The sequence below is a fragment of the Dipteris shenzhenensis genome, chromosome 13 (genome assembly GCF_047967505.1).
Source record: "Dipteris shenzhenensis isolate YYH24624 ecotype China chromosome 13, Dip_SZ_1.0, whole genome shotgun sequence".
Taxonomy (NCBI): Eukaryota; Viridiplantae; Streptophyta; class Polypodiopsida; order Gleicheniales; family Dipteridaceae; genus Dipteris; species Dipteris shenzhenensis.
Genome location: NC_141608.1, coordinates 10,132,675 through 10,156,995, shown reverse-complemented (window position 1 = coordinate 10,156,995; position 24,321 = coordinate 10,132,675). Strand labels below are relative to the sequence as shown.

The 24,321-nt window shown below is 43.6% G+C and overlaps 1 pseudogene across 1 annotated transcript; it reads left to right on the top strand.

The window, feature by feature from the left end:
* Positions 1-243: 243 nt before the first annotated feature.
* LOC147895005 (uncharacterized) lies at positions 244-2,310 on the top strand (annotated as a pseudogene). The gene is made up of 2 exons (XR_015542021.1): positions 244-1,684; positions 1,821-2,310. The product of XR_015542021.1 is annotated as an uncharacterized LOC147895005 (transcript).
* The last annotated feature ends 22,011 nt before the right edge of the window (positions 2,311-24,321 follow it).

Here is a 24,321-nt window from a genome sequence, read left to right as displayed (position 1 = left end):
TTGCTTTTTGCCCTTGTTTTTAGACTAAGTGATGGCAACGTGGCCTTTCTTTAAAAGCCTCCTCTTCTCCTAGTCATCTCTCTCGCTCTCTCACCTCTTTTCCTTGCTGCACGCTTGTTTTCTTCGTTGCTTTAAAAAAAATAAAAATAAATTGGGTCTCAAAATCGAATGCACACGTGGCTCACTGTTTCTGTCTTTTAGTGTGCGTTGGCCATCTTGCTCCTTCTGCCTGATGGACGACACTGAGGAGCGGCGCAGGTGGTGGAGGCAGAGGACAAGCCACTATGCAATGGCAAGAGGGAAGAGGGAGTGGCGCACTCGGCCCGAGGAGGAGGAGGAATGGAGGAGGAAAAAGTGGCGGAATCGGCGCGAGGAGGAGGAATGGAGGAGGAAGAAGATCAGAGGGCGGATTGACGAAGCAGAAGTGGGCGACGATGGTGTGGGATCTTCAAGCAGGAGGAAGATCTGTGACGATCGGAGTAGTGCAAGGAGAAGTTCGACGAGTTGCGATCGGAATTGGAAGCAGGAACGCACGAAGGTGGAGGAGGAGGTGCAGGAGATGGAACGGTTGCCCCTCCGCCTCATGCTGAAACGGCTACCTGTGTTGTCAGCTCCGCTGTGTTTGCAAGGCTTGGAATTCAATGATCTTGCAGGGAGGCGCAGATCCAGAGAGTGAGGAGGAGCAGGAGTACTGGCTCTTGATGGCCCGACCTGGATTGCGCTATGAAAGCTGGGACTTTGTGGCCTACCGCAGCTGTATGAGCAGCAAGAAAGAGAGGCCTTTCTTCCCGTTTCCTCTTGTTCACCGTAACCATTGCAAACTCTCTTCTTTACTCGGCGGTGCAGATTGCAGTCGCTTGGCCATGAATAGGAGTAGGTGTCCTGTTTGCTCATGGCCCTGGGGAATGAACATTACTTGCGTCATTTGCAACTTTGCATATATAGATGCCTTCATGCTCCTGGACAGTGCAGGAGGCCTTGTGTGTGCAGTTGTGTCCGGGCCAGGTGCTACCACCGATGACTACTACTCTGTCATCGTCTTCAATTGCCTCACAGGTTGTGTGAAGGTGCTCCCCCCTCCCCTTGACGGGGCTAAACTGAGCTCCTACTCCGAGTTTCTCAACATCTGCATGGCACTTGATTATCAGGACCCTAGCCGGTACTATATCATGCTTACTCTCGCCCGTCAACATGCCCATGTATTTATGAATACATTCTCCTACTTTGAAGTTTTTGACTCCAAGAGTGGCTGCTGGAAGGTGGGGCGCCATCCCCACTCCTCCACCCCCTCCAACAGTTCTGAGCTAAAGTTAGCAGATGCTTATTTTTTCTTCATGATAATGGATTAACGTTATTTCCATGCCACAGAGCCTTTGGCAGCTTATCATGCATTCCATGATGCATGGAGCATCGTGTTCTTGCCGAAAGATGCTGACGCAGATAATGCTGCTACCTTTCTCAAATACAAAGGAAAACTGCTAATGGGCGGCTGTATTGTGTCGCGTGGTACCTGCCGCGGATTTGGAGTGTGGGAGCTGCAATCCGGTTGCACCTGGGTGGAGGTGGCAAGAACTCCACAGCATCTCTGGAAACCTGTCTCTCCGGGTTGGGGTTCCTTTCTCAAGTCAAAAGGCGGACTCTTCTACATGACGTCTCAAAAGGAATTTCATCGAGGGAAGTTCAGGTATTTTCTATAATGTACGCTCTTTTAACTTCTGACTGAAGGTTGAGGTAATTTCAATTATGAACAGTGCTTTTCTAAAGTCCCTTGAGATGCTACAAGTCTCTGACAAAGGTGCCACTTTGCAAATCTTCTACAGGCCTCCTCTCGTGTTTGACTTGGCACATCAGTCCTGGTACTACATGCCCTTGGAGAGGTGCTCGACGGAGTTTGGTTGTGCCTTCGTTCTCCAGCCAAGATTAACTGCACGTGTGTGATACCAAAAAACTACCTTCACAGCAGGAGGGGAATAGGACAACGGAGGACCTTCCTATTGAAGTTTTGCATTAGCCCATGCAGAGCAATCCCCTGTTTCTCTAAGGTTTCTTGTTGAGGCCCTAGAAGAACACTTTAGTGAGGCATCAACCTCACCAAGGGAGCATTCAGGCTCACATTAGCATCACATCAGCTTCATCAACAAGAAACCTTAGAGAAACAGGGGTTGCTTTGCAGGCTAATGCAAAGCTTCAATAGGGAGTCTTAGTCTGGTGCCCTTTTTATCAATATCAAAGTTTTCGATTGTTTTAAGTGAGCAGGCTGATTCTTGAGGAACATGGCCTGACAGGTCTAAATTATGGCACCAGAACACATATGGGTTTTGGAAATTATCTTCTTTTGTATTTTTCTCATATAAAATTTTTTCCTTTGTTCTTTTGCTTGTTCCATAAAAAAGTTAATTTGTAAGATTGGATATATTATAGTCTTATGAAGGTATATGTATATTTCTAGTTGCTGTTTGTACCGCCAAAATCATATGATATGCTTGTTTAGTAAGCACTAGGTTTGCCCAAGAGACTCTGCGGGTCTTTAGAAACCCAATATAGCTGCTTATGCTTGGGCGCTGATAATGACATAAGTGTTGCTTTGGTTGCTAAGTATGTCTTCCTTTTGTTTTTCATAAAAGCTTTTGTTTGCCTCTTTTTTCTTCTCTTTCATTTTATCTTTTATTTTCTGTGTAGATTTTTGGTCTGTAGAACAACAAAAAATCTGAATTTGTATGATCGGACATATTCTAGTCTTACAAAGGGGGGGGACGGGAGGGGCGCGCAAATATGATTGAAAGCATGGATCTGGGGGCAATCTCATCTCATGGTTTGGGGGAGTTGCATTATAACTCCGGGGAAGGGACATTTGCTGGGTAGAATCGAAAGTGGGTGTTTAAACTCCTTGGAAATGGATAACAGTAAGCTCATGATTCCGTGTCTGCAAAAGATTTTCTATGAGCCATAAGAGCAAAGAACTTGTTTCCACAAGTCATACGTTGCACAATTTGTCTCTTAGTCCCCCGTCCCTCCAGGGTCCCTTTGTTTAATGCACAACCCAGTCTTGGTTTGTACTCATCTGCTATTTGCTATGTTGGACTTGTTGCAGGCCCTTCAATCTCTCAAATGATTCTAGGAACTTTGATGTGCCCCAAGAGGTAGATGAGCTCAGTTATTCTGGTCTTAGTCTGGTGGCCTTTTTTCATCTATTTCAGAGTAATTTTCAATTGCTTTAAGGGAACACGCTGGGATAAGTATGCTGCCAGAGTACAGATGCCAATTGAATATGATATTTAGGGAAAATCGATTTTTCTCTTGTTGCTCAAGCTCTGTGGCAAAGGTTAGGAACACGTCCAAAGGGTTGTGTTGCACATCAGGGCTGCATAAAGGCAAGTAGAATAGAATGTGGGCAAACTTCTTGGACAGGGATAACATAAGATCATGATGCCTGGTCTGTGAAGGCTTCTCGATGAGCCACAAGTGTTTCCATGTAGCACAATTGTCTTTTAGTCCCCTTATAAAAGAGTGTAAACCAGGACTGTTTTGCACATTAAACAAAAGACCCCATGAGGGATCCTTCAACTCTTGAATGATTGTAGGAATTATGATGGACCCCAAGGGGTGAATGAGTGCAGTTATGCTGGCTTTAGTCTGGTGGCCTTTTTCGTTTATTTCAAATTTTTTGTTTCCTGCTGATTTCTTGAGGAACCTGGCCCATTAAGTCTAAGTTCCAGTACCAAAGTACAGATGGGTTTTGGAAACTAGCTTATTCTTTAGTTGCTGTTTGCAGCGCCAATTGAATGCACCCAACCAGGTCGGGACAAAACGACCTGACCTGACTCTGCTTGGGTCGGGTCCACCTGACCTGCTACTGGTCTGCCAGTTGGTTGGCTTTTTAATGGCCAACCAGCCTTGGTGGAGGGCCTATAAAAGGCCCGTCCCCTCTAATTCACTTGTCTTCTCCAGGGGGCCCACTTGGAGCATCTCCTCTTGTGTGCTCCGTCAGGCTGTTTATCTGCATATATACAGTTATCATTGTCTCTCTCTCTCTCTCTCTCTCACACACACACACACACACACACGCACGCTTGCCCACACACAGTATCATTTGCCATCATTGATGTCAGGGACCTCACGGAGCACGTTGAGCTGACACAGATCTCAGGCATTGCTACGTAGATCTGGCTGCATTTTGGAGCGGCTGATCACTGTTTGCAGGGCTGGTTCACGGCGAGGTGAGGCGGAAGTCCAAGGAGGTCTGGAGCAGCCTGTCCACGACAGGGAGCACGTTGAGCTGACACAGATCTCAGGCATTGCTATGTAGATCTGGCTGCATTTTGAAGTGGCTGATCACTGTTTGCAGGGCTGGTTCACGGTGAGGTGAGGCGGAAGTCCAAGGAGGTCTGGAGCAGCCTGTCCACGGCGTGAGGTGTTAGTTCGGAGCAATCTCTTCTACAAGGCGATTTGAGGTTGAGGTGATCGGAGGTTCTGAGCCTGTCCACGACGTGAGCTGTTAGTTCAGAGCAATCTCTTCTACAAGGCAATTTGACGCTGAGGTGATCGGAAGTTCTGAGCAGCCTGCCCACGGCGACTTGTGGCAGCAGTTCGGGGTTGCCTGCCCATGGTGATTTGAGGCAGAAGGGTCAGCTATTGAAGAAGGCAGCAATGCTGCCTGTCTTGTCCTTCCTTGACCCCTCTTCCTTCCCCTTTCCTCACTTATTTTCTGCCTTGTAGGGCTGCTCTTGTCAGGTTCAAGCAGAGGTGGATTAGTTCTATGGGAACGAGCAAGGAAGATAAACTCGATGGCACGAACTATGCCTATTGGAAGCTCAACCTTAAGGTCCGGTTTATACACAAAGGCCTCTGGGGATAGTTCAGGGCTATGAAAGGAACATATGTATACACATACATAGACACACTATATATATATATATATATATATTATGTACATATGTGTACACACACACACATACCCACTATATATATGTATATATATATACACATATAACACACACACGCGCGCGCGCACACACACACACAGAGCAACACAGACATATAATCAAATCTCTGTCTCTCCCCTTAAAGACATTTTAAGGTCCAAGTCGTGCTTTATATCTAGCTAGACTGCCATGAGAATTGAACTTTCTTTTAAGTACTCACTTTGAACCAATGATCTTTTTACCTCGAGGGGGTCGACTAGTTGCCAAGCCTTGCTCTTGTGAAGAGAGTCGATTTCATTCTGCATGGCGATTTGCCAGTGCGCAACATCAGGGGAACTGAGAGCAAGATTGACGGGAATGTGATCGTCCGCAGAGGGAATGTCGTCAAGCAGGTCAGGATTTGGTGAGGGGAATTGACTTGGAGAGGCAACAGTGGTAGCAAGAGCAAAGTTTGGATCTCGAGGGGGCTTACCACGATTGGATCGTGTGGATCGGCGAGGCTGGCTATCCATTCGATGCTGTGGTGGAGGCCTCACTTCAGCGGGGTTTTGTGGTGTGTGCTCTGTCGAAGGAGCCATTCGTGTGGGCAGAGGGTCCGACTGAGGCATCTGTGGTGGAGGCACATAGTCGGCGTGTAAGAGTCTTTGCTTAAGGTGGGTGGGAAGACAACCATGTGGGAGGACAAGCAGTTGACTTTGGTCAACTGTAGTTCCTTGTGGTGCATGTGGAGTGAGCGGGGCGGCATGCAAGGGAGGTGGTGCATGCATTGATTGATGATTGGCAGCCCCAATGACTAGTGGAGGAACTCGCAGTGGTATTTGAACGGGAGGGTCTTCGTCATCGTCCACAATAACGAATGGGTCCACTTGAGGAGTTTGTGCGAGGGAGCCACATTCAGATTCTCTCAAGACCACGCTTCTAGAGTAAAGGACACGTTGTGTCGTAGTGTTGAATAATCGATAAGCCTTAACACCTTCGGGATGGCCATATCCAATAAAAATGCAATGATGAGATTTGGGGTCAAATTCTCAACAAGTGGCATCAGGTACCTAGGAAAATGCTTTACATCCGAAGACACGGAGGTGCTGAAGCGTTGGTCGCCTCTCAGTCCTGTGGTGTTTGCACGCGCTGATTCCTTGCATAGCTTGAGATGTTCTTGAGGTAAGCTACAGTGGCAATGACTCCACCCCAAAAACGGGTGGGTAGGGAAGCTGCGTGCATCATCGACCGAGAGGATTCGACCAGAGTGCGGTTCTTGCGCTCGGTTGCAAGGTTCTGCTCTAGTGTATGAGGCATCGTGAGTTGATGTACAATCCCTTTATCATTTAGGAATTGTGTGAAATCTTTAAAGCAGTACTCTCCTCCATTATGTGAATAGAGGACCTTGAGGAGATGACTACTCTATCATTTAGCCAGGCGAAGATATTGTTGAAAAAATCCAAAGGCTTGGCTTTTGTGGTGTAAGAAGTAGGTTGTTGTGAAACTGCTAAAATCATCGATGAAGGTGATGAAATATACGGCACCGCCAAGGGAGGGGACCTACATGGGTCCACAAATATCAGTGTGTGCTAGTGCAAGTATCTCAGTAGCACGGTGACCTTCAAGTCCTTTGAAGGAGGCTCGGGTATGTTTCGTAAGGACACAATGGTCGCAGAAGGGATCCGTGGTGGAGAGGGACATTGGGAGTCCATCTATAGGGCCATCATTTGATAGGCGATGCAGGTAAGCAAAATTGGGGTGGCCCAAGCGTTCGTGCCAGAGGTGTGCAACACTTTGTGAAGTAGACACGACAGTGGCATGAAGTTGCTGGGGTTGACTGGTGTCAATCGTGTACAACCTATTGGAGTGTGGACAACTACAGTCGATATGGGAGAGATTTACTGCATGTGTTGCCTTGTAGGTGGATATCGGCACCAAGAAGGGATGCAGAGACAACTGAGAATAGATTCTTGCGAAGACAAGTATGTAATGTACCTTAGATATGGTAAGTTCCTGCCCGTTCAAGAACTTGAGGACGATGTTGCCCTTTCCATGAGCCTCGAGCTCGGAATGATCACCAAGAAACACTATTAGAGGGGCTGAGAAGGCATTGTATTGGACGAACCAAGACCTTTGAGAGGTCAACTGTTTAGATGCAGCCATATCAAGGTACCAAGTGTTGTCGTTGTGATCAGTTGGAACTGATACCAATGTAGAAGGTCAGAATAGCTAAAGGGAAGACATCTGATCAGATGGAGAAGTTTGCAGGGTTCGAGGGGAGGGGGTAAGGTTCCATGCTCCATCGCATCCTTGTTGACGGTTCCAAGTCTGAGATCTTGGAAACTGTTGAGATGTATTATAGGATCCCGTGGAGGATGGGGTTGGAAGCAGGGGTGGAGCAGTTGCTTGAGAAAAGGAACCCCGTCTAAAGCGTGATCTGCGACCATGACGGGCTTCACAGGTGGATGTGTAGAAGGCCTCAGGAGTCGCAGGAGCATTTGAGGAAGAGTTGTGTCTCATGGTGTCTTCTTGGAGGATCCGTCTGATAAGTGCTGGGAGAGAGAGGCCGGCTAAATTACTCTGGGTTGTGACAAATGGAGAGCAAAATGGTCACCTGTTGCAATTCAGGGGGACAGAGAGGCGACGCTTACTGTTTCATCAAGTAAGCCTTGCCATTGATCAATGAAGTCCGCAACTGAGTCATTCTCTTTGATTTGGAGTAGCTTAAGTCCAAGCTGAGCATAATTTGAGTAGAGACATCAACATGATCATAAGTGGCTCGGAGTGTATCCCAGACAGCTTGTGAGGTAGTGAGATTGTGTACTAGCTGAATTTGCAGGTCACCACAGTTGAGTATGATATCTGAACGATCTTTTGAATCTAACTCCCTCACCGGCCAATCACGTTGTAATTGAGCATTGCAATTGTTGCAACTCACCCTAGCACCACATGGCACACTCTTTGCTACCATGTACAGATTCTACATTCAAAAAACGAGAAGAAGCTTATATGGTTCCTAAGTTTTGGAGTAAACTAATTGATCCTCATGTTCACCCCTGCACACAATAGCCTCCAACCCAAGCTTCAGACTCTATGAGTGTCATAATTACTTGCTTGCACATCATCCTTAATTAATAGAAATGCTATGCACCCAAGACTTGTTGGGCAAGCGTGGACACCATGTTTATTGTGAAGATTCCACATGAAGCCATCATTCCTTTGCTCTAATGGCACCAATAGGGCAAGGCAAACCTCTCAAAGACAAAGCAAAAAAGAATCATGAAACAATCGACCCTATCACTACTAAGGTATCAACAATCATCATTTTGCTATCCACTGCACTTCATGCAACTAGCACTAGCAATCAACAAGCTCAAATAGAGCAATGCAAGAGTGATTAGGTAGTAATTAAAAAAAGGAAATTCACATTGAAGGAGTATGCACACCTATTAGAGGACTACCAATGCACAACAACAAGGTGCTACTATAGTGACAACTTTAAACGATTATACATGAATTGTTCTTTATCTAATCATCTCTATCTCTTTTTTGTGCAAATGGGGCAGTACCTACTTCAAAAACAATGTTTATTAACACCAATCCTTTTTTCTTTCAATAGGCGACCAAGAGAACAAAGTAGGGAGTAGGCAAGTAACAACCGAAAGGTTCATCACTAGTAGTCATCACAATTGAGAAGCCACCTACTCCCGCGTCTATTGTAGATGTGGAGGGTCCAATATCTCAACGAGGGGTTGCTTGGAAATGGGGATGTCCTAGTCAGCTTTGGTTTCTACGTTAGAGGGTAGAACCAACAAGAAGTGACAAGGTCCTTACTTTGACGTCTACACTTTAGGCAAGTTTGTCTTAAATTTTATCATTTATGCAACAAGGCCAATCAATGGCATCATCTGGCTAAATCATCAATTGCTAACTCATACAATTCAACTTATGTACAGTTGCCCATGAAGCTTTTACATGTGTTAGCTGCCACCAAAATACTATATGTTCATGGATTTCATGATCTTCACATTCCAAGCACCGCCCCAATCCCCCCTCGTCCGAAACAAAAAAGACCTTACGCTGATAATTTATCCTGGTTTTAAGCAAGCCTCTAACTTTATTGCATTCTCATATTAAGTATCCAACCTCATTGTGTTTTCATGCCAAAATATTGTCCAAATCAATTATAGACATGTATCATTGTCATTGCCACCCTTAGTACCATTAGAAAAAGTTTAAGATGTTCTAGGGTTTCCTTTAAGATGGGTCATTAGGAATTTTGAGTTTTTCTAGTGAAGTTGCTAGCTTTGACTAGTCATTGGGCATTTTATATTGGACATGATGTGACTATGTAATATTTATACTTTGAAGAAACTATCATTTGTTTTTAACTCCTCCTCCCTTCCCCTCCTCTCCTCCTCCCGTCATCTCCTTCCCTCCTCTCATCCTCCCCCAAATGTTTAAATAATAATTTTGAATTGGTTTACATTCCTCCTCCTCCTCCCCCTCCTCCCTTCCCTTCCCCTCCTCTCCCCCTCCCCTCCTCTCCTCCCCCCCTCCTCTCCTCCCTTCCTTAAAGCATCCTTTACAATTCTCTCACGTTTTGCTACTCCTACAAGACTTTTCCTTGCGGTAAAAGTATCTCTTTGGCATTCCTTAAATCTTTGTTCTCACAACTATAGTAGGGTTTTCAATCATGCAAACCCATGATCACAATCCTTATTCCAAGAGAAATCAACCCCATCTTTCAATAGCATAGTCATGGGTCGTGTCAAAGCAGCATATTGATCAATGAAGCGGCAATAGTATCCTGCTAGATTGACAAATGATCATACCTGTAGTGTGGTTGTTGGTGGGGAGAGCTTGAGGATAGCTTCTACCTTCAGGCTTGATGCCCTCAGATGAGACAATATGTCCCAGTAACCTCCCTTGAGTGGCTCCAATGGTGCATTTCTCAAGGTTGAGACTGCCATTTGCATAATTGACCCTTTGGAAGGCCAACCTAATCTTCATGACATGCTCCTTACATGCCAAGAATATACAGAAATCATCTAAAAACACCTCCAAGAAACCCCCCAAATAAGGAGCAAACACCATCTGCATAAATCTTTGAAAGGTAGCAGGAGCATTGGTGAGGCCAAATGGCATTACTTTGAATGCAAATGTCCCCCAAGGTGTGGCAAATGTGGTTTTAAGCACATCCTCCTCTCTGCAATTCTAATTTGATAAAACCCGAAGTAACCATCACAAAAAGTATACATCTCATGACCACTTACCTTCTCAAGAATGAGGTCTTGAAAGGAAAGAGGATGATGGTCCCTCTTGGTGGCTACATTGAGTTTCTTATAGTCGATGCAGACCCGCCACTTGTTTTTCTTTGGGGTGACTACCACTAGTGAGACCCATTCAGTATTGTGAACCAGAAGAATAAACCCAGCTTCTATAAGTTTTTGCAACTCTGAGCGCAAAGCATCGGTCTATAGGGGCCCTAATCTCCGATACGTCTGAGCCACAGGCTTTGTATCAGGCTTCAGCTCTATCTTGTGCTCTATGGCAGTCACATGGCGAAGGTAGCGGTAGCTAGTTGCGAAGAGGTGAAGGAAATCTTTGAACATTTCTAGGAACTCGTCTTTGTCACTTGGAGTGAGGTATGGGGAAAGCATAGATTCAAGCTGTTGAGGACTAGCTGTTACCTTTTCTGCAGGTGGCTGAGAGTGCTCTCAACGGAAGAAAGAACGGAAGAGGGAGAGAGAGAAACAGAGAGCCACACAAGTTTTGGTGGGTGCAGAACACCCTAATCTTCTTTTTCATTCATTTATATATGTGTTTAAGTATTGTACATAACCGGGGTAAAGGCACAGTGACCTTTAACCCCCACAACCTCCCACTTAAAGGACAATGTGCCTTTAAGGGAGAACAACCAGGTAGCATATTATCCAATGCCCATCAATACACGACAATACTTAAACCGCTGACTATGTAGAATCTTCATCAGCATATCTGTAGAATTATCATCTGTATGAACCTTGACAAGCTCTATGCGCTTTTCCTCAAGTATCTCCGTGATGAAATGGTACCTGACCTCAATATGTTTGGTCTTTGAATGAAAGACCAGATTTTGTGCTAGCTGAATAGCACTCATGGAATCACTATGCAATGTCGGTACACCTGTATGAATCCCCAAATCTCCCACTAGCCAATCAAGCCATATAGCCTCCTTGCAACCCTCTATGGCTGCAACATACTCAGCCTCTGTGGTAGACAAAGCAACACACTTCTATGGGCGAGACATCCACGACACTGCACCACCTGCAAAGGTGAACACATAACCAGAACTGGATCTCCTACTATCCACATGCCCTCTGCATAGTCTGAATCTGTGTACCCAAGTACACGCATGTCTCCTCTACCTAAGCAGATGCACATCTCCTTGGTACCCTTCATGTACCTCATGATGCACTTAACTGCCTCCCAATGCCTCTTTCCTAGATTAGCCATATATCGGCTAACAACTCCCACTGCAAATGCAATGTCTGGTCTAGTAGCTATCATAGCATACATAAGACTCCCAACCACTAATGCATAAGGACCTTGGCCATCATGGCCCTTTCCTCATCTGATTTGGGACTATTTGGATGACTAAGTTTCAATATGGAGGCAATGGAGTACTCACTGCCTTCCCCCCCTCCATATTGAAATGCTACAAAACTTTTGTAACATACTCCTTCTGTGAAAGCCAAAGGAGTTTCCTACTCCGATCATGCATGATGCGCATACCAAGAATATGATCTGCAAGTCCCAAATCCTTCATATCAAAGGCCTCATGCAACTTGGCCTTTGATGCATCTAGCTCATAAGTATTCTTGCTCGCCAATAGAATATCATCCACATATAGTGCCAGGATTATCAGGCTATTATCCTTAGCCCTTTTAGTGTAGAGGCAGTGATCAAATTTTCTCCTTCTAAAACCCTGGGACCGAATGAAAGCATCAAACTTCTGATACCATTCTCTAGGCACTTGCTTAAGATCATAGATACTCTTCTATAGCTTGTAAACTAAATGCTCTTTGCCCTTTTCTTCAAAGCCTTCCGGCTACACCATGTAAATTTGCTCATGCAGATCCCCATGCAAGAAATTTGTCTTGACATCCATCTGCATAAGCTCCATATCTTCTATTGCCACTAGTCCAAGCATGCATCTAAGTGTGGTCATCTTCACAACCGGAGAGAATATCTCATCAAAGTCCACACCCTTCTCTTGCTTGAACCCTTTAGCGACCAAACGGGCCTTATACCTAGGCACATCATCACCTGTGACCTTCATCTTGTAGACCCATTTACATGGCAATGCTTTGTTTCCATGTGGCAAAGAAACCAAGTCCCAAGTCTTATTTTTCATAAGTGAACTCATCTCTGATTGCATAGCATACTTCCACTTGCGTTGATCCTCGCGCATCATAGCCTCTCTGTAGCAAGAAGGCTCCCCGCAATCAGTAAGCATCACATAGTCTGCCCCTGGAACAAACCTATCAGGTGATCTAGACACTCTAGATGATCTTCTCAAGGGCATTTCAGCTTGCTGCCCTACCTTCATATCAGCCACATTTGGCTCATGATTTCAACCAATAGATGATCCATCCTCTACCCTTAATTGTATATCTGTGGGAGTACTTGGTGGTACCATTTCTTGCACATTTGGTGCATGGATAGCTTGCTATCTATCAACATATGCAGGTGGATTCACATCTTGGAAAGTGATTCTCCTCATTTCCACATCCCTCATGGGTGCCTTATGCATCTCTTCTCATTGAACACTACATCATGGCTGCGTATGATCTATGTCTCACATGTTTCAAAACAAATGCAGACCCTTTTGCAAAAGAAAACTTTATGTCACCTACTCCCACTATGTCACATGCATAGTCATTCCTATCTTTCCACTGCCATAAGTGGAGAACCATTCCCTATGGGGAGTAACATGGAATGAAGCACCAGAATCCAAAATCCAATCCTAGGAATATGCATCATCTGAAGTGGTAACCAACTCTGCAGATAAACTAGACATGAAGAGAATGTCATTGTCACTATCATGTGTGATTGCATTGATCTCCTCGATCTTCACTTTTCCTTTGTGCTCCCTTGGACTCTCTTCCTTCTGATTTGCACCCCAATTTGCATTCTTTTTCTTATCCTTTTGCTCTCTTTTCATCTTGTAGCAATCCTTTTTCATATGGCCCTTCTTGCCACAGCAGTAACACTCAATGTTCCGTGCCCTGGATTTGCTATGAGACTTCCTTCTTTCTTGGGACTTCCCCCTGAACTGTGATCCGCCCCTTTGCACATTTAAGCATGCATCCCGCTTGTTGCCATCCATAGACTTCCATATAATCTTCTCGGCCAACAAGCTACCCACAACATCATCAAATTTCAGTGCTCCACCAAGTGCAGAGTTACTGACAGCTGTACAGAAGGTATCCCATGAGGATGGCAATGAACATAAGAGAAATATTGCCTTAGTCTCTGCATCAAAAGTCATCTTCTGAGCCTGAATCTGGCTGAAAATAATATTGAATTCATTCAAGTGAGAAGCAATGGAGGCCCCTTCCTTCATCTGTAGCTCAAACAACCCGGCTTCATGAGGTAAACTTTATTAGAGGCAGTTTCCTTCGCATAAGTGGCACACAATTTCTTCCACAAATCTTCCGTAGTCTACTCATTTACTACTATGAAATAAACTGACTCCGCAAGATGAAGTTTAATAGTAGACTTTGCTAATATATCCAACTCATTCCAATCATCCTCAGACATATTTGCAGGCTTAGCTTCAATCCCTACCAAGGGTTTAATCTACTTCTTTTGAATAAGCACATCCCTTATCTGTTCTTTCCACAAAGAAAAGTTTGTCCCATCAAACTTTTTAATGTTGAAAAACTCCTTTTCAGACATGGAAGAGGAGCATAAACACTGTCCATGGGCATATGCATCAATAATATCTCATCCAAGAGAGCATAACACTATCAGTGCATCACCTGCAATGTGTCAAAGCTATCCCTCAGCATAAAATAGCATCCATGTGCAAAGCGTCCATAAAAAATAGCATCCCACAAGGCAATCTAGGCCTATCAAAGCATCCAATAAGGATCGCAATGCATCCAAATGGCCTATAAATCATCCACTGCAACCCAATGCACACCACAAATGAGCGCACACGGCTCAAACTACAACCAGAGTGATCTGCATAAGGTATGCTCAAGAAATCATGGTCCCACGGCAATGATGCTACTGAAAATAGAACCTGAGATGCCTCAAAACATGGGCGCCATTGCATAATTGGACTCACCAAGAAAATCTGCAAATATCTCTCTTCTGTTGGAACTCCAAAATTGCAACCGATGAGAGAAATGGGAGTCAACACTTATCCACTACCATGTGGCATAAATCTAAGGTTTCAAAACCTTAGAATGAAAAATGCATAACAGAGAGACGAAATCCAATACACAGAGATCTATAACTCTGAAAATAATCCACCAAATCATGCAAGAATTGACAAGCAGAGGTTTTTAGGCATTCGGAATGCAATGGGACAGACGGACTGAAAAACACTGGGTTTTTAGGCGTCTGGAGTGCAGTGGCGGGGTCAGAGACACCCCATCATGTAAACTTCCTGCTCTGAGAACTCCTCCCCCCCGTCTGATCCTTCCATTGATTCATACACTGAGGATGAGAGACTATCACTGTCTTGCTTCTCTTCTTCTTCTGGTTCTGTGGCACTTGGTTGCACTAGGATCTTCTCCTTAGAAGCACCAAAAGACATGTGTCCTGTCTTCCAATAGCTGACTGCATCACTCTTTCTTAACCATGGTCTCCTGAGTATCTTCAATGTCCACTACATAGAAATTAACGGTGGTGGTCAACCCATTAACAGTGATGGGCAAATCGTCAATGACTTCCAGGGTGGCGAGTCGTTGACCATCTGCTACCTTGATTCGAGTGGAGGAATGCCTTGTGCATTTCAAATTCAATTTCTTCATGACTTGGGGCACCATGATATTACATGCAGCTCCCCCATCGACACACACACTTTTGACACGGCAATTATCTATGATGACATCTATTATATGTGGGTGTTGATCAATTTCTTTAGAGATAGAAGAAACCTCTCGTACCTTTCCCTTTTTCTTACTCCTCCTTGTTGAGAGCCCTTGTTGTAGCTCACGTCTCACCTTAGGGCTTAATGCTATTAGTTGAGGGAGCATGATGCTCAAAGAACAATGAGCAAGGTCCTGAATGACCGAATAGTCCTCTTGCCATGAGCCGATGGGAGAATCCGAGGGCGACCACTTAGTCGTACGATATCTTTTAGTTTTCTCTATTGGTGGGTTTGCCATCTCAGCATTTGAGGGCTCTGAGAAGGACACCTTCTTCCTGGGGCAGCCCGATCCATGATTTGGAGAGGGGTCCGAGGTGGTACGACTTCTTTTCCCGAGATTAAGGATCTCTACATCAGAATCCTTAGTGCCAGATTCACTTAGAAGATTCACCCTTGGAATATTGGGACATTCCGTGCGATAATGACTCTTCTGTTGGCACTCGTAGCACACAACATTGGCACGTTCTCTTGGAGGGCGATTGGCTTGATTTCTGATGCCCACCATCTCAAGCCGAAGATCATTCATGGCCTTGGCTAGGTCATTCACTCGGGGTTCTTTAGCAGGAGGGGTTGGGGGAGTAGGAAGGAGGGGGGCTCGTGGGCGAGCCTAGGGAAATCTTCCAGGTGGAGGTTGAGGATATACTCCTCGTTGAGGGTAAGCATCTAAGGGAGGACCATACATTTGAGGTGGAGGTGGTGGATACATCCCTGATAAGGGGTGGGGGTATGACCCTGATTTAGACCCCCCAAGTTATTGTTGCAAGAATTGAGGGGGTTGCGGAGGGACAATCGTCTTCTTTGAAGTGGGGTCAGACTGAACTTTATCAAACTTTTGAGCAATCTCATGTGCTAGCACCATAGTTTCTCGATTCTCTCATTTAAGCTTGAGGCAGAATTCGTCACTTGCTCCTGCTACAAGGTAGCGCATCACATGCTGAGTCATTCCAGCTCAAAATCCGGCATTGTCCTCCTGCATGGCAATTAAATAGTCCAGGAGCACGGCTGCTCGATCCACATATCGACGCGCCGTCTCACCTTCTGAGTTTGCCACCTGTAGGTACACATTCTCCGGCTCCTCTTCTTTGCCGATATACTCAATCATCGCTGCTGTTAACCTTGGCCAGCTTTGGTGAACATCGTCGGCATGCTTCTCCTACCACACTTGAGCCAAACCTTCTAGAAATGTGGGAAGAACCAACAGCCATCTATCTTCAGTAAGAAAGTTGAGAGAAACACAACGGCGCTTGAAGGCGATGAGATACTCATTTGGATTTTCTTCAACCCATCCACAGAACATGGGAATGTTAGCCATGCTTGGAAAATGGAAAAGAGAGAGACAAAATGAGGCTTATCTATGGAAAAATAATGGAAAGAGGTAGCTTGAACTGAAAATCAGGTGAAGATACATCCACAAAGCACACATAGGTAGGGTAGGGTGTGACTGGTGTATTGTGAAATACTACACAGGAAGAATCTTCAACATAGAATAGCTCATAGACAATCTTAAAAGTACCAACCCTCATGATACCGCATCCATCTTTACAAGCAAGGGTTAGAGACACGGGCGTTGCATGAGTTTATTTATATAACTTAAGATTTCATTCTAGATGCATGAAATATAGTAGATAGATACTAGCAAATTTTAGAAAAATGAAATCGTAGATATTAGCGCATGAAATAATTTACTTTTGGAATAGTTTATGTTTGTGTGTATGATTTTCTTAATTTTAGCATATGCATTTATTTATAAGCATGTAACTATACTTTAAAAAAAAGTCAATGAGCCGGTTGGAGGTTTGCTTAAGCTGACCTGTAATAACTCATTCATTAATGAATAATATTATACCACGTGCTGGATGGAGGTTCACTTAGGCTGACCTGGAACATCTCGTATGTGGTTAAAATTCATACTATATATATTAATGAAACTCTACAAACTAGTATTTAAGAATGATGAGGAAATATTTGACTTTGAGTCAGTTGTGGGCTCGCTTATGTCAGCCGTTTGCATCTCGCTCAAAATCTAGCCAGTTATGGAGCTTGCAATTGTCGGCTCGTAGCAACTCGCAAAATTATGTCGTGTACATGTGGAGAGATAGTAATATACATAGGTTTAGTATCCTTATGTTTTAAAGATTATTAGGTGAAACAAATTAGATGCTAATATATTACATACGTTTTAATTTGTAGCCTTTATTAGAATTCAAACTCCATAGTACATTTGAAAAAAACAATATTGAGGATTGAGGGTATTACTCCTAGCTTAGAAACTAGTAGTAAATTTGTTTTGCACTATTGTATGGCACTACTCACCCCATGCTAGATCATCTAGTGGATGTGGGTGATTTGCATGGTTTGGAGATCCTTGGTGTGAGAATGTTTGTGGCACAGGCCCATGTGGATGATTCATTCGTTGTTCCAAAATATACAAAAAGGGATCTATCCTACAGGATTATGAATGCTCTTTCTTTGTTTGGATTGGTAGCTAGTTTGCATCAATTTTGGAAAATCTAAGTTCCTTCCCTTGCATAATAAGGAATGGCATTCCCTACTTTGGCCTAAATAAATAATACCACCCATGCAGATAGTGAGACATCTTGGTTACCCCTTGGGGTGGAAACTGACTCACAGATAACAACTAGATTGGGTGCTTTAGAAACTAGAATACTGGAAACTAGAATACTGGAAACTAGCTACTTGGCCCTTGCATGTATGTTTGCAAATTGTCCAATCTATTCCGCTGGCCTATATTCAGTTCTATCTGCCTTTGATGATGTTTACTAAAAAGGACATAAACTCTTTCATGTACGCTATTATGGAACTCTTCTAGAAGTCACATCATCATCATAAGCTTCTTAACTTTAACAAGTTACCACTGATCTCATTCAACCATGGGCTGGAGGCATGACAAGATCATAAATTATTAAATTATAAAAAAATGTAGCTAACAGCCACTAGTTTTAAACTATTAATTACACTCTCATTTCATCAAAACAACATGTTTTCCAACCACTATGCTGGTTTAAATAGCAAGCTAGTTTTAAATCTACTCAATGGCATGCTAAAAGAACATAAATTAAAGTAGTAAAAATGCAATTATTACAACCATCGGAGCTAGAAAAGAAATAAAGGATGTCAATCAAACTATAATAAAGTAGAATAGATGCAAAATAGATGGTAAATTTTTATTTTTGGCAGACTATGAATGATGCCATCAAACATATATGGCATGCTGATATGGCCCTTGCACCTAAAGGGTATCCCTCAAGGGTCATATTGAATTTCTCCTTATGAGAAACACAACAATGATAGCACAGCCCACCAACAAAATCCATATAAACATTTTTTTTGAAAACTTTAAATTAATGCTAATCCTAAAAGACATTACGGGAAATCTTAAAGCTTATTGAAGTTTTGTAAATAAGACCAGTAGGTATTCAAAATACCAAAATTCATAAGAAGTTTATAAATAACAAGTTAGTATGTATTAACAAGCTTATATTACAAAAATGTGTTTTGTTAATACAAGAATGCTTAGCTGAGTAAGTCATTACAAAACATTTGGACTCAAAAAGGGCCCTGTAAGGGAGCCTTTGGGTTGATGACATGGAAGAATAAGGTGAATAAAACCCAATAGAATATTGGCTCTAGTGGAGGGCAATAGAATATTGGAAGTGGCCTGACTTCTCTATTTCTTTATTTAATGGCCCAAACAATGAGGTGGAGCACCCACTTGCTGCCTTGACTCTCCCATCACGTTTTTTAACTATAACCAAACTGAGAAACCTAGTTTCTCAACCAAACTTGAACCATTTAACTTGAACCAAATCCTCCCATCCAACTACCACACTCCTTTCATTCTCTCTCATTCCTCTTGCTTCCCCCTCATTTCTGAGAACCATTTCGAAATTTTCTTTGCTCTAGCTCTCTTTTCAAATTTCCTGCTGGTTCTTGAGCGAGAAGCTTCTTTCTCTATTCTCCCTCTCATGGGATGGACTCTCATGCCAAAATCTTGTCACTTCTCTTCTCTACCTATATTTCCCTCCCATTTCACTCTCATTTTTTCAAAACGTTCAAGATTTTTGAATGAGATTCAACCTACCTTCTTCTTTCTCTATTTTGGGTACTTCTCCTTCAAATCTCACCACTTCCTCTCTCATCTAAGATTCTCCCACGATCTGAAATCATTTCATTTAGGAAGACAAGGCAATCAATGTTCTGAGTGAGCCATGAATGATGCAAGGTGTTTGGAGCTTAGAAGGAGCTATTGGAGGAGATTATTTGAGAAAGGATCAAAGAAGATTGACTTTCAGGCATTGCAGTTGCTGATGCATGAAAATCAATCTTTCTTTGCCCATCTCTCAATACTAGTTACTTTCACTGTTGCAATCTCTAAGGGTGCATGATTTCGAACCATTTGTGAAAGTTTGGGGTCCATCCATACACCTTGTATGGAGGTTCAGGTGAGATAATCTTTGGAACAATGCAACACAGTGATTATGATGAAATTTGTTTGTTAATGATGTAACTTTGAAGAGACAGTTAGTTCGTAGTTCATTTTGTGTAGTGTTTTTTTGTTTTATTTCATGGTTTGAAAACGTTGAAAAATTTGTTTGTTTTGTAAGAAATTCCATGAGAAATGAGTCTTTTTCTCTCTTACTATCAATGGTTTTCTACAAAATATTGCTTGAAATAGATTTCGAGATGTTTGGGAGCATATAATTTGTTTTGAAGCAAGAACCATCAATTTCATCAATCCTGGAACACATTTGGGACCACTAGGAGGGACAAGTTTTCTTTTAATACATGATTTAAAGAGGAAGAAAGATTTTTTTGTTTTAAAAGATACACTCTTACTATTGAGTTTTTTTATAGAAGATGATTAGAAATAGATTTGGAGTTATTTGGAAGCTTGTAGTTAGTATTGGAAAAAAAGCCATCAATTTCAACATCCTGGATTACAAGAGGGACCATTGAGGAGGACAAGTTTGATCATGTTTTTTCTTCAAAGATCCTTGTGAGGCATTGTTCATTCACATAGTTTAACAGTGTTTGATGATAAGTAAATGTTTTTTTGAATTTGTAGATTTCAATCGTTAGATTTTGCATGCAATTGGGGTTTTCATTTTTGCTTGGTTTGATACTTTTCTGAAACATGTCATGTTTGTATATTATTTATTGATGTCAATGTTATATTATATTAGGTGGAAAGTGCATGAAATCATGCAAGCTGCTCGGAATAAAAGAAAGGTGGATATCCATTTTCAAATAGTATTAGCCGAAAAAGAAATCAAGACAAGAGGCTAGAGGATAGGTATGGCGACGCTCAAGGGCCATAGAGGAATAGGGAACGTGAGGGGAGAAGCATTAACCTGGGTGGGGAAAAGAGACTAAGAGGGGAGGGAATGAAGAGGGAGACTATGACACAAGGGGAGAGAGAGAGGGCAAAGAAGAATATGTACATGATGGGAAGAGGAATGTAGACATGGAGACATCAAGGGAAGAGGGTCATGCTTTATTTGAAAGAAAGGATGAGAGGGAAATATCAAAGTACTAGCTAGATGGCTTTACAAGAATGAGCGTGTCTCATCAAGGAATAGCCCCCTCCTTTGATAGCCAAGAGAGGGGGGTCTCTCTTAATAAATACATCCTCCCACATGCATGGTGTGTGTGGAAAAGTCTCCCATGTGGGCTAGGCGGTTACGCACTCTCAATTGTGTGTGATAACACTTTGCCTCATTTTTCCACATAAATCAAGCCCCATATCTCAAGTCTATGATACTCCCTTGGTCTCTTCCCAATTTTATAATACGTTCAAACATCTAGGAGGACAAGTGGAGGGTTGGCACAAGGAATCTTGCCACCTCATCCTACTTTCCCCATTATTTAACTTGCACTCTTGGACCTTCTATACCTCCCGCACATGGGCCTATCCTATATGGAGGGAATAACCCAATATAATATCCATCTCCACCTATTTTATATTACTTCTCCCATGGACTTTGAGCCATATCTCACTAAATGCAGGCATGGGACCGCCTAGGTGGAGGGGTGACACATGGAGGAGCCATGCCACCTTAACATTTTATAATATTACTACCATGGATTATGTACAACACACCTTATGGGTCCTCTTACATGGAAGGGTGGCACATGGTCATGCCCTGCCACCTCAACCTTGGGCCCTATGCACTCCATATTTTATTATACTATTGCCACACATACAAGAACACACTCATATTTATGCCTTTTTACTTTGGTTAAATTTATCCATAACAGTTCCCCCCCCAGGCAGGGAATGCATAGAATTTCCATGCCTGGGACCATCACACACAAAGAAGGGCTTGAGATAACGCTTGTTGATCACCTTCTTGCCATATGGCTCATGCAGCTCTTGAACTTGTACATACCCATTGCTATGTTCCTTGATGACTTTGTATCGACTGATCCTTAGTGGCAGAAACTTCTTGTCCATTTGGTGGTCCAATCTGTTATCAAACCATAGCACAACATACCCCTCAGCAAAGTGTCTTTCCCATCCCTTGCGAATATTAGCATCCAAGCGAGCCTTTTGTCGATTCTTTTGGATCTCTGTTTGGTGTAGTGCAAGGCGTCGGGTTTCATCTAGCTTCTCAAGTTGCACCACCTACTTAGTGACATACTGAGTGGCTACCAAAAGATACTTCTTTTTGCAAGCAGTCATGGGCAAGGGCCCCACAAAATCTATTCCCCACTTCTAAAATGGATGGATGGACATCACTGGGTGATGTTGCCTAGGATGCAAATCCTTCCTACCAAAGAATTGGCATGGTTCACAGGTTTTGCAATACAAAGTGACATCCTTGAACAAGGTCGGCCAATAGTATCCAACATGTAAAATCTTCTTAGCTGTATAGTCATTGGCATAGTGGCCTCCACAAAATCCATCATGATAATGCTTCAATACCTTAGGCACTTCATCTGCATCAATGGCCCGTCTTAGTACCCCATCCATGCCTTGACGGTACAACACCCCATCAAAGAGGGTGTAGCACCCAATCTCTGAAAGGTAGCAGGAGCATTGGTGAGGACAAATGGCATTACTTTGAATGCAAATGTCCCCCAAGGTGTGGCAAATGTGGTTTTAAGCAAATCTTCTTTGGCAATTCTGATTTGATAAAACCGAGAGTAACCATTACAAAAAGTATACATCTCATGACCACTTACCTTCTCAAGAATGAGGTCTTGAAAGGGAAGAGGATGATGGTCCCTCTTGGTGGCTGCATTGAGTTTCTTATAGTTGATGCAGACTCGACACTTGTTTTTTTTCTTTGGGGTGACTACCACTGGTGAAACCCATTCAGTATTGTGAACTAGAACAATAAACCCAGCTTCTACAAGTTTCTACAAATCTGAGCGCAAAGCATCGGTGTGTAGGGGCCCTAATCTCTGATACTTCTGAGCCACAGGCTTCGCATCAGGCTTCAGCTCTATCTTGTGTTCTATGGCAGTCACATGGCGAAGGTGGCAGTAGCTAGTTGCGAAAAGGTCAGGGAAATCTTTGAACATTTCTAGGAACTCATCTTGGAGTGAGGTCTAGGGAAAGCATAGATTCAAGCTATTGAGGATTAGTTGTTACCTTTTCTATAGGTGGCGGGGTTGGAGACACCCCCATCATGTAAACTTCCTCATCTGAGAACTCCTCCCCCCGTCTAATCCTTCCATTGATTCAGACACTGAGGATGAGAGAGTATCACTGTCTTGCTCCTCTTCTTCTTCTAGTTCCGTGGCACCTGGTTGCACCGGGATCTTCTCCTTAGAAGCACCAAAAGACATGTGTCCTATCTTCCAATAGCTGACTGCATCACTCTTTCTCAACCATGGTCTCCCGAGTATGGCTGGGTAACTCCTGCCTATATCTTTGATGTCCACTACATAGAAATTGACGGTGGTGGTCAACCCATTGACAGTGATGGGCAAATCCTCAATGACTCCCAGGGTGGCGAGTTGTCGACCATCTGCTACCTTGATTCGAGTGGAGGAACACCTTCTGCATTTCAAATTCAATTTCTTCATGATTCGAGGCACCATGATATTAGATGCAGCTCCCCCATCAACACACATTTTTGACACGGCAATTATCTATGATGACATCTACTATATGTGGGTGCCGATCAATTTCTTCAGAGATAGAAGATACCTCTCGTACCTTTCCCTTTTTCTTGCTCCTCCTTGTTGAGAGCCCTTGCTACAGCTCACATCTCACCTTAGGACTTAATGCTATTAGTTGAGGGAGTGTGATGCTCAAAGACCGATGAGCAAGGTCCTGAACAACTGAATAGTCCTCTTGCCCTGAGCCGATGGGAAAATTTGAGGGTGACCACTTACTCCTACGGAATCTTTTAGTCTTCTCTATTGGTGGGTCTGCCATCTCAGCATCTGAGGGCTCTGAGAAGGACACCTTCTTCCTAGGGCAGCCCGGTCCACGGTTGCCGAGGTGGTACGATTTCTTTTCCCGAGTTCAAGGATCTCTTTGTCAGAATCCTCAGTGCTTGATTCACTTAGAAGATTCACCCTTGGAATATTGGGACATTCCGTGCGATAATGACCCTTCTGGTGGCACTCATAGCATACAACATTAGCACAGTCTCTTGAAGGGCAGTTGGCTTGATTTCTGATGCCCACCATCTCAAGCCGAAGATCATTCAGGGCCTCGACTAGGTCATTGACTCCGGGTTCTTTTGCAGGGGGGGCCTCTTTAGCTGGAGGGACCGAGGGATTAGAAAGGAGGGGGGCTCATGGGTGAGGTGAGGGAAATCTTCGAGGCAAAGGGTGAGAATATACACCTTGTTGAGGGTAAGCATCTAAGGGAGGACCATACATTTGAGGTGGAGGCAGTGGATACATCCCTGATGGGGGGTGGGAGTATGCCCCTGAGTTAGACCCCCCAGGTTGTTGTTACAAGAATTGAGGAGGTTATGGAGGGACAATCGTCTTCTTTGAAGTGGGGTCATCAATCTTTTAAGCAATCACATGTGCTCGCACCATAGTTTCTGGATTCTCCCATTTAAGCTTGAGGCGAAATTCGTCACTTGCTCCTGCTACAAGGTAGCCCAACACATGCTGAGTCATTCTAGCTCAAAATCCGGCATCGTCCTCTTGTGTGGCAATTAAACGGTCCAAGGGCACGGCCGCTCGATCCACATATCGACGCATCATCTCACCTTCTAACTGCTTCAAGTTTGCCACCTGTAGGTACACATTCTCCGGCTCCTCTTCTTTGCTGAAATA